The sequence below is a fragment of the Nematolebias whitei genome, chromosome 1 (genome assembly GCF_014905685.2).
Source record: "Nematolebias whitei isolate Nwh7 chromosome 1, NemWhi1, whole genome shotgun sequence".
Taxonomy (NCBI): Eukaryota; Metazoa; Chordata; class Actinopteri; order Cyprinodontiformes; family Rivulidae; genus Nematolebias; species Nematolebias whitei.
Genome location: NC_056498.1, coordinates 91,616,272 through 91,628,474, shown reverse-complemented (window position 1 = coordinate 91,628,474; position 12,203 = coordinate 91,616,272).

Sequence of the window (12,203 nt, the reverse complement as noted above, 5' to 3'; positions counted from 1 at the left end):
TATATATATATATATATATATGCATATATATATATATATATTTTTTTTTTTTTTTTTACACGGTAATGCCAGACCACATTCTGCAGCAATCACAACATCATGGCTACGTAGGAGAAGAATCCGGGTTCTGAAATGGCCAGCCTGCAGTCCAGATCTTTCGCCTATAGAGAACATTTGACGCATCATAAAGAGGAAGGTGCGACAAAGAAGGCCCAAGAAGATTGAACAGTTAGAGGCCTGTATTAGACATAAATGGGAGAGAATTCCTATTTCTAAACTTGAGAAACTGGTCTCCTCTGTCCCCAGACGTCTGTTGAGTGTTTTAAGAAGAAGGGGGCATGCCACACAGTGGTAAAAATGGACTTGTCCCAACTTTTTTGGGATTTGTTGACGCCATGAAATTTGGAAACAACAGATTTTTCCCTTAAAATTATACATTCTCTCAGTTTAAACTTTTGATCTGTGATTTGTGTTCTATTCTCTCTGCTCTGTGAGGTGCTGGCAGACATCTTTAACACCTCACTTACCCTGGAGACAGTTCCCACCTGCCTGAAGACTGTCACCATCATCCCAGTCCCAAAAAGCTCTACAGTGACTGGTCTGAATGACTATCGGCCAGTGGCCCTCACCCCGATAGTCGCTAAATGCTTTGAAAAACTGGTCATGACTCGCATCAAAACAACCATCAACATCAACGAGGACCCTCATCAGTATGCATACCATGAGAACCGATCAACAGAGGATGCCATCTCCTCTGTGGTCCACACTGCGCTCAACCACCTGGAGCAGAAAAACTCTTACGTCCGTATGCTCTTTGTGGACTTCACATCTGCCTTCAACACCATGATCCCCCAAACCCTGATGGACAAACTATCCACACTAGGACTAAGCCCCTCCATTTGCAACTGGGTACTAGACTTTTTAACAAACAGACCACAGTTAGTGAAGATCCACAACCTCTCCTCCTCCACCATAACCCTCAGCACTGGCTCTCCTCAGGGATGTGTGTTGAGCCCCCTCTTGTTTACTCTGCTCACGTATGATTGTGCAGCTACCCATCCAGGCTGTCACATTGTAAAGTTTGCAGATGATACAGCGGTGGTGGGATGCATCACAAACAATGATGAGTCCAGCTACAGGCAGGAGGTGGAACACCTGGAGAGCTGGTGCAAAGAGAATAACCTTCACATCAATGTGAAGAAGACAAAGGAGATGATTGTGGACTTCAGAAGGAACAAAAACATCTACACCCCCCTGAAAATAAGAGGATCTGCGGTGGAAGTGGTCTCCAGCTACAAGTACTTGGGTGTACACATGAATGACAACCTCAGCTGGAGCAACAACACCACCAGCCTGATCAAGAAAGCTCATCAGAGACTCTACTTCCTCAGACGGCTGAGGCGAGCTGGTCTGGGAAGCTCAGTCCTCACCTCCTTCTACAGGTGTGCAGTGGAGAGCATCCTGTGCTTGAGCATCAATGTGTGGCATGGAGGCTGCACAGCTGCAGAAAGAAAAGCTTTGCAGAGAGTGGTGAAGGCTGCACAGAAATCTGTCGGAATCAGCCTCCCCACCATCACAGACATCTACACCTCCAGATGCAGGAAGAGGGCCACCTGCATCATGAAGGACCCCACTCACCCAGCACACACACTTTTTGCCCCACTCCCCTCAGGAAGGAGGTTAAGGAGCATTAAGTTTAGAACCACTAGACTGAGGAACAGCTTCTACCCTGAGGCTGTTAGACTCATGAATCTCTAACTAGAATAATCACTGCAAAAAACCATATCATGTTGCTGCTGATCTGTTTCATGTTGCTGCTGATCTGTTTCAATGTTGATGCTGTTTCATGCGTGCACATCTGCTCACAGACTCATGTTCATGTTTGTGCTGATGTTCAATGTTTAATGTTATGAGTGCTTAGTGTATATTTAGTTGATGTTATTCTTAGTTCATATCTTAGATGTTATTACTGTTTTTCTTATACATTTTATTGTTGGATGTAACTGGGACCCTGTGTACATAATTTCGCTCCACCACATGTACCACATGAGGTGTGAATGACAAAAAAGAAACTCTGACTCTGACTCTGACTCTGATTCTGAATAAAATATTAGATGTTGGCACCTCCACATCATTGCATTCAGTTTTTATTCACAATTTGTTTAGTGTCCCAATGGAGGACGACTGCTCTAACCACTCAGCCACAGCCGCCCAATGGAGAGAAGCTAAAACTGGAGAAATATGATCTCTCCTACTAACTCCAGTTAAGACTCTGGCAGCAGCATTTTGGATCAACTGAAGACGTTTTAAAAAAGTATTTGGACACCCAGATAATAAACCATTGCAATAGCCCAGTCTAGATGTGACAAATGCATGGACCAGTTTTCCTGCATAATTTTTAGATAAGATGTTTCTAATTTTAGTGATATTACGCAGGTGGAAGAAGGTGGTTCTAGTAACATTTTTAATGTGGGGGATAAAAGACATGCCCTGATCAAAAATAACACCGAGATTTTTAACATTAGAGCTGGAGGACAGATTAATGCCATCTCAGGAGTGAAAAAGACTGAAAAATTCATTCCTAAGATGCTCGTGTCCACAAACTAAAACCTCAGTTTTGTCTGTGTTCAACAGGAGAAAATTAAGGGTCATCCAGGTTTTTATGTCTTTAAGACATGTTTGTAGTCTAAGTAGCTGATTGGATTCATTGGGTTTAATGGACAAATATAATTGTGTGTCATCATCATAACATTGGAAATTTATCCCATGCTGTTTAATAACTTTACCTAATGGAAGCATATATAAAGTAAAGAGTATTGGCCCAAGCACTGAGCCCTGAGGAACTTCATGACTAACTTTGGTGAATGAAGAAGATTTATTATTTACATTTACAAACTGGAATCTATCAGATAGATATGATTTAAACCATTTTAGAGCTGTTCTTGTAATCCCAATATCATATTCAAGCCTCTATAGTAAAATATTGTGATCAACTGTATCAAATGCAGCACTGAGGTTTAACAGGACCAGTATAGACACAAGTCCATTGTCTTAGGCCATGAGAATATCATTATTGGCTTTTACTAGTGCTGTTTCTGTGCTATGATAAGCTCTAAACCCTGACTGAAACTCTTCAAACAGATTATTTCTTTGTAGATGTTCACGCAACTGACCTGCAACTATTTTCTCTTGAATTTTTGAGATGAAAGTTAGATTAGATATAGGTCTATAGTTGGCCAGAATTTCTGAATCAAGATCAGACTTCTTAAGTAAAGGTTTAATTACAGCAACCTTAAAGCTCTGTGGTACATAACCATTCATTAAAGACAAATTAAGTAGATCCAAAATGTGGACATTAATTAGGGGAAATACCTCTTTAAACAGTATGGTTGGGATGGGATCTAGCAGCCATATGGATGGTTTGGATGAGGTTATTATTTTTGACAATTCAGAGAGCTCAACAGGACAAAAACTGTCCAAACATAAATCGGGCTCTAGTGAAATTTTTAAAGTTGCCTCATTTGACAGGGGACTAGAGATAGTAGAAGGAAGGATGGTTTGAATTTGCTCTCTAATTGAAATAATTTTATTTATAAAGAATCTCATGAAGTCATCACTACTTATAGTTGTAGGGATACATGGTTCAACAGAAATGGGACTTTTAATTAGTCTAGCAATAGTACTAAACAGACACCTAGGGTTATTTTTATTCTTCTCTATTGAAGATGAGTAACATAAAGTTCTAGCGTTACGGAGAGCTTTTTTATATGTTAGCAGACTATGTTTCCAAGTTAAATAAAATTCTTCAACATTAGTAGAGTGCCATTTTCTCTCCTAGTTTCTAGATGCCTTCTTTAAAGTACGTAACTCAGAATTGAACCAAGGAGCCAGTTTCCTCTGATTGATTACTTTCTTTTTCAGTGGAGCAATTTTATCAAGTGAAGTTTGCATTGAAGTTGTAAGATGATCAACTAGAGATCAACTAAGTCACTGTTCTCTGATGGATTACTCTGCAAGACAGAGGAAAACAAAAGTGACAGAAAAAAGTAATATAGTAATATAATTAAGCTTTTAGCAGGAAGGGGTTTAAGCAATGTTGGTTATTCTTCCGGGTTGGTTTCTTCGAATGGCAAATGATCTGAGCCAAGGGGATCGGATTGGAGTTGACTGTTCATTTGTTCCCGATGCAGCAGGAGCTGTTTCAATACTACCTTTGAAAATGGCAGCATAAGTCATCATCTAGACAATAATTGATACTGCTGTATGTAATGAACGATACCTGTGTGGTATTATCCATAATTTAAACGGATTCTTTCATTTTTCTGGACTGAGTGCTCTCGTGCCTTGAATGATTAAATGTGGACGGAAACGTGTTTTAATTTCTGACTCACCAACAACAGTGGGTCGTTTATTTACAAACGATTTAAACACATCACACATTTACAATAATTTGGCAAAATTGATTACAATAAACACAGCTTAATTAATGAGCTTTACAATGAGACCATACGGCCATGATATCTCACTTGCAACTAATTACAACAGACATTTATGAAAATATCTGGATGATTTACTGGCAAGATAGAAGAGTTTTAAAGATGGGAAATGAAGGAGTTTAAATGGAGAGAAAAGATGTGTGAGGGAAAATGTGTTGACGAAGAACGGCACCCTCCATTCGAACCCAGCTCTACCTTGTTAGACTTCGGTAGTGGAAATCGACTCTTTACCTGGCAGAAGATATCTCAGCGTCGGTGTAGAGTTCTCTTTCAACGTTACCATTTCAGCGTCTCCGTAGGATAGCAGAGAACCGTCCGGAGTAGTGACGGTACTTCGTTCAACAGCACGCTCACCTCACGGGTGGACTCACATGAGCTGTGAGTCCGTCAGAGGTTCCACTCAGATGTGGAAGATTCCATAATCCCCACGAGACTCGGAAGAACTTCGGATCATGTCTGGAACTTCTTGTTCTGTGAGTGATAAGAAAGGCTGATAAGTGAGCCTTATCAGACTGATTTTATCTTCAACCGTAGCATTAGGATAACCACTCAGTCTGAAATCAAGGTCATTTAGATACGCTTTTGTACCAGTTGAACCCATTGGGCCAGGTACAAAGCGTTGTACATATTTTGAGAGTTTTTGAAGTTCATCTATTGAAAGAGGAAGTCTCAACGGTCTCTCTTGCCTGTTTGGTAGAGGAGACCTGATCAAGTCTGTCCCTGCTACTTTAGGTAAGGGTGGAGGTGTGTGTGATGTAAGGAGATTTGGGTCTGGAGCCCAGTGTGTCCCCACATTCTGTCCACGCCTCACACTATTTTCCCTTTCTGCAAGGCAAAGTTGTGTTTTAAGAACGTCTAACTCAGCTCTGCACTGGTACAATCGTGATACCGTTTCCTCGTACTCCTCTTTTAACGAAGAGTATGTCATGGAAACCTGTTCTTCGACTTTCCTGGCTTCAGTAAGTGATGCTGAAAGTGACTGTACCTGCTTGTTCAGTGAATCAATTTCTGCACGTGCGTCTTGCTTCAAACGTGTCATCTGTTCCAGATGTTCTTTAGTATGCTCGATATGTTCATTTTGAAACTGAAGGAAGCGTCCTTCAAGGTCCTGAAACATCCCGATTTTCTCTGCATATTGTTTAGTCAGCACGTCATTGTGTTCAACCTGTTGATCCAATTTGTCTTTGAGAAGCAGAGAAATTTTTGCTAACCGTTCAAGGCTCAGCTTTTTATTCTCTGCCACCGTGGCATTTTCTGCTAAACTTTTCAGTACCGTAGCTTTCTGAATTTCATCCATCTCTTCTAATGGTGTACCAATTATCGGGTCTGTTAAAATATGTAAAGCTCCCTGGATTATGTCATCTTCTGACTGGGAGTCTGAAAGGTCAATGTTTTCCTCTGCCCCTGCCATTATCTTTTATTTAAAAATTAAATAGGAAGATGTGGTGTGTTAGGTCGTAAAACAAATCAGAAAAGTTTCCTTTTTCTGATATAATTACTCTTATTTAGTGTTTTAGCAATTAAACGTGTATTTCCTTTTCAGCAAATGAGTAAACTGATCAGCTCTGTGATTATTCTGTGTCATCTTTAAAAAGTTGTGAAAAATTCATTTAGCACCTAACAGAATTTATCATTAAATGAAAATTTTCTAGTAAACGCCTCTCTGGGCATAAATACTTTAATCACTTTTTAAATGTAAGATAACAGTACAAATCAGCTTGAGGAACGTTTATTAACTCAAAAATGCTTCTGACAGGAATAATAAAACGTTTAATTTCACCAAAATATCCTAAACACGAAGTGAAACTGTGATTTTGAGTTTCCAACAGGAGGTGGCAGTGTAACCTTATTTATTTTAACCTGTCACTGTTAGTGACGACCAGTAGGAGTCGCGATGACTTCCTGTGGCTTTGGTGACATCCGGTCGTTAGCCGTAAGCTTAAGACTTAGCATCGGCCCACACGGACCAAAATCAACATTTTAAAGATGGATTCACTCTTGATTCAGCGGTCGCTTTAGCGATTAGACTTTTAAGAGATGGATCATGAGGTCAAAACCAATTTGAAAGTGTTTTCCAACTTTAAAACAACATAGAAAGCTTCTATGTGAAAACGAGCTGCATTTCCGGGGTCACGTGATTGAATCAACCAATGAACAACCGGGTGGGCTTTACTGACATCAGAGGGAGTGAACGCAGACACGTCACCAATTTCTCAGCGAACGAGAGCGACCCAAACAGCGGTTTTCGACCAATCACGCTTCGTGATTTCAGCTATCTTTGTTAGCATTAGCCTGAACATTCCGGTCAACTTTCGTCCATTAACTTCTCAAAATGTACGATTTTAACTGCTCCAAATGTGACGAACAAACTCTTAACTGTGTTCTGAGACGGCGCTCAGCTTTTTAAAACAGCTTTCATCCATTTAAAACAACTTGTTCGAACTTATCAGAACCGAGCGAGTGAACCGGGTCTGAGCCGAACCCCCTGTCTGTTTAAACAGAATCAACATTTCTCACAGCTTATTAGCTCTGTCACATAACAGATGTACCATTTCAGCTTTAAATGAACACATTGACGTTACTTTCAGCTCTAAAAACACCATAGACTGAAAACATATCACTGTATTTTCTCTGAACCCCACAGCTGCAAAACGCTGCGTTTCACAGTCGAACAGAAATCTGCACTTTTAAGCTAATTTCAGTTAAGATCAGATATGCCAACATGATAAATTCAATTGTTACACGAATAACACAGTCCATTTCATGAACCCGTTACGGGCCACCAGTTTGTAATGAACGATACCTGTGTGGTATTATCCATAATTTAAACGGATTCTTTCATTTTTCTGGACTGAGTGCTCTCGTGCCTTGAATGATTAAATGTGGACGGAAACGTGTTTTAATTTCTGACTCACCAACAACAGTGGGTCGTTTATTTACAAACGATTTAAACACATCACACATTTACAATAATTTGGCAAAATTGATTACAATAAACACAGCTTTTATTAATGAGCTTTACAATGTGAACCATACGGCCATGATATCTCACTTGCAACTAATTACAACAGACATTTATGAAAATATCTGGATGATTTACTGGCAAGATAGAAGAGTTTTAAAGATGGGAAATGAAGGAGTTTAAATGGAGAGAAAAGATGTGTGAGGGAAAATGTGTCGACGAAGAACGGCACCCTCCATTCGAACCCAGCTCTACCTCGGTACACTTCGGTAGTGGAAATCGACTCTTTACCTGGCAGAAGATATCTCAGCGTCGGTGTAGAGTTCTCTTTCAACGTTACCATTTCAGCGTCTCCGTAGGATAGCAGAGAACCATCTGGAGTAGTGACAGTACTTCGTTCAACAGCACGCTCACCTCACGGGTGGACTCACATGAGCTGTGAGTCCGTCAGAGGTTCCACTCAGATGTGGAAGATTCCATAATCCTTACGAGACTCGGAAGAACTTCGGATCATGTCTGGAACTTCTTGTTCTCTCCAGCAACTTTTCTGTTCGGTTCTGCTCTCCGAACTGCCTGGAACTAGGAAGTGTCGACATTTAAAGAGTTCTGTTTCCGGTTCATTTGGGAAGTCCTGATTGGCTGAAAAAGCCAACAGGGGTGTGGTTTTAGTGACGTAAGAGGTTACTAGAAGTCAGAAAAACAGTGAGATGTTTTGGAACAGACAGAGAAATGTTTTTGAAACAAACAGAGAAATGTTTAGGCGAGATGACAGAAAGCAGGTGCCAGCTCCTCTGTTTCTGTCTGAGAGGTTTTAAAAACATGAGAGTTCGTTCCAATAAACTTGTTTGCGTTTGTCTCCGACTTTTGACCGACATCACAACTTGCTCATTTCAGACAGAAGATAAAGAAAATGAATAATTACTCTGTAACAGACATTAACTAGATTTCTACTTTGAATGAGGATTAAAAATCATTAATACTGTTTCACAGTTGATTTAAAATGAGTAGTTCACTTCAACATTTAAAATGGTTTGAACTAAACACACTTTGATTATCAAGATATTGTAAAATAGTAATGATAATAAAAAAGAGAGTGTTCTTTCAATTGATCAGTGCAGGATACAATTAGAAAGTCTCTGGATGAGCTTAATTTGTATTTCTGGATACAAATCAATGAAATAACAGTTCCTGTCCCAGGAAGGCTTTTGACCTGAGGCTTAGTTCACTACATGTACAAACGCTGGTCCAATACAGGATGGAACATACTCTCCACATCAAACCCCATAGCACCAGGGTGACTAGCTTCAGGGTCCAACGTCTTCTGCTCCAGACTTGCAAGGACAGGGTCAGATACAGCATATGCGCTAGGACTGTGATGGAAATTGCTCCTTCCATTACCACGGCCACTATGCATCCAGCTGCATTCCCACAGTGTGGGGAGGGCACTGGTGAAAGTTGGTTCTTTGCCACGCACTCAAGGGTCAACACCACGGACTCCACAATCGTCCACACCGTGAATACAACAATATGTCAACAGGTTGGTTTGACTCGTCCCAGTAAGTAAGTGACAAACAGGGTTGGCAGCAACTCAGCTCTTTAAGTAACGCGTGTGAAAAAATTAGCTTTGCATAACTTTGGATAGCAGTAAAGTAACGCACCCATCAGCTGTCGTCCCATTCTCCAGTGTGGCAATAACACATCCATGCGAATAGCAGTAGATAATATTGTACTTGTCCCCCTTTGTAGTGCGTTGGACAGTGTGGCATAGTGGGTGAGCTATTTGTTGTGGTGAAAGGTGTTCATAGCATTGTACTCACTTCTGGCAAAGTAGAGGCTGCTGTTAGGCTTCTGGAGTTAGACATCATGGTATCCAAGTCTTAGGTCTTGCTTGCTGCTGCTCCGGGGCAGATGTGAGTCCACTTCCTTACACTTGTCATGTCATGCTGGGCCAACGCCCGGTTCAGGTGGGAGTGGCTTGTAGTTCCTCCCCCAATGGTGGCACATACCTCTAAGGCATTCTTGTATTCTTGCACACGTCCTAATAAGGCTACGACCACTACTCCAACCAGGCTTACAAAATAAGGCCAGATCTGAAGGAATAGATCAACCATCTATCCTTCAACTGTCTTTCCTCCTTCTTTGATCACTTCCCCAACTTCATGGACTGCCTCTTTCACCTTGCGGCCCACGGTGTAACTCACAATTTCATACCATGCATAACTATGCTCATTCTCTCCTTTGCCACATTTTTTCCAGGTTTCCTCTGGATATAGACAGTGAAATTAGAATAAATCTTGTTTGGGCCTACCCATTCGTAGCCCCGCACCTCATCACCGAGGCACAGGCAGCGTCTTTCGGCATGTCCTTCAGCTAGGGCGATGATGGAGTCTGAGACGAAGGGGATGATTGCTCCTTGGAGACTTTTCCTGGTTTTTAACTTGTGTCTTAAAATGACTTGTGTGCAAGTAGTGTCATCTGGTATGGACCATCTCCATAGGTTGCCATACTTTTTCCACATGACTTCAGCTGAATGGGTGGAGTATTCTGCACCATAGTAACTCTGACAATAGCTCTCCCATCCAGGAATCTCGCTACAGGGTCTTCGGGCCAGGCTTATCGTACATTCTGTGATTTTGTTATTACAACTCATGTGCCATGGTCTCGGACTAACATACCTGTCTGGGCGGTACGAGGCACTAGACCAAATGTCTTGTTCTTTGGAGTACACGGTTGCTAAAAATTGGCATCTGATCCAATAATTAGACGAGTGGTGTAAACAAGGTGCTACCCACTCTCTTATTTCTTCTTCCTGAAAACCCCACCAAGTGCGTGACTTGTCTCTACTATGATACTAATGCCAGGCCTGGAGTTGGACTTTGATAATTCCTGCTACCAGTAATTCTGTGCAATCATAATGCCAAGTTGACATGACTGCTACTTCTGTTTCCCACAGCCAGCATCTAGGTGACGCACCACTACTTTCCCACACTGGGTTGTTAAGACTATTGAAAATACGTTCAGCTACACATCTATCTATTTTGTCAAAATCTCCTTTTGGAGCATTAAGGAGCTTGTTTGGTTTTGGTAGCCTCTGCACGTACATATCAGAAAAATAGGGTCCTTGAAGGCCTAGGTATGTCCTAGCGTGCCCCTCCGCAAATTCACCTTCAAAGTGGGGCAGGTTTGGGACCACCCAGACCCAAGGTAAGGTCATATTCAGCCAATCTTCGTGCTAGGCATTAACAGGATGGAATATAGCTGCCCAGCTCCAATAATAGTACCGTTGATTCATAACAGGAGTTACTAGCAAATAAGTCTGAGACTTGCACTCACCATACAAGTTCTAGTAGCAAATGGGGAGTTCTTTCAATTTGCGTGCCTGACAATGTTCGCTCATGGCCTTTACTACCTCCTTGGTGTGATTGGACAGTTTGTCTGGTACTTTCCGGGGTCGAGTGTGGGGTCATATTAGTGTGGCATTAGATCTAAACACCTTTTTATGCCTCATCGTGTGAATGGTTCTCAGACTGGTTGAATTTCGAAATGGCCTGGTAATATTTCTAGGTGGGATTTTATCGCACTCTAAGTGAATGTTACCCCAAAACTCCCAACGAGAGAGTATTGTTTGGCAGCTGTCATTTTTTGGTTGGGCAGGATAAATCATCTCAGCTTCCCAGTAGCCCTGATGACTCAACCCCAACAGAGGTCAACAGCCCCAATCACAGTGCCACTCTGGCTGTTCTCTGTCTGGATGGATCCAGTTTCACCTTGTCTGTCTCCTAACATGCTGCTTTAAGAGCGCAATCCAGGTCACCACTCCGTCTGGCAGCAACAACAGGTTGGATATGGTCCTTTCATGTCCGGTCAAATTTTCGGCCTCAATGGCTATCAGCCACTCAGGTGTTTCGTTCAATTTCTGTACCCAAGCGTCGTAGCCTGCCCTTTGTACTCAATTCCATGCTACTGTCTGGTTCCGGAGAGAGTCGTTGTGATTCCATGGTATGAAGACATTTCTTGATGTGATGTCCCAGCAGGTCATGTTAGCATACTTGTATCTTCCATGGGAAACCTTTACGTGTGTCAGGCTCCATGGTCTGATTCCTGCCTGGTATAAAATAGCCAACAACATTACAAAGCCTATGAACACTACAAGACAACAAGCAGCAGGGTTTGTAGACAAGCCGCTTTATCCAAAATCGTAATCCTTGGGCATTCCTTAGGTCGGTCAGGGGTCGCTAGATCATCAAACTCATCTGAATCATCACTATCTGGGTCCGTGGTTCTTAGTGGTTTCATGTTTTAATGATTTCTTGGAGGTCTTAGCTTCAGGTTTTCTTTCAGAGTGCCTGCAGGTTCTAGTTACTCGTCCTTTAAGGAGTTCTAAGTAGAGCGGTGAGGGGTGTGGCAACCCAGGCTGCAACCCCCTCCCCACCCATTTCCACTTGTAGTGAACTAGGCCTGAAAGTCAAAACCTTGACCTAAGGACCATATGGGACATAACTTGTCATTTCATTGATTTGCATCCAGAAATACAGGTTGACCCATCCTGAGACTTTCTTTCTTGAATTAATCAAGTAAAAAAGGACAATTCTCTATGATCATTACTATTTTACAAATGTTTTGATAATCAAATTGTGTTAGTTCAAACCATTTTTAAATGTTGAAGTGAACTAATCATTTTTATTAACTGTGAAACGATAATAATGATTCTTAATCCTCATTCAAAGAAGAAATCAGGTTAATAT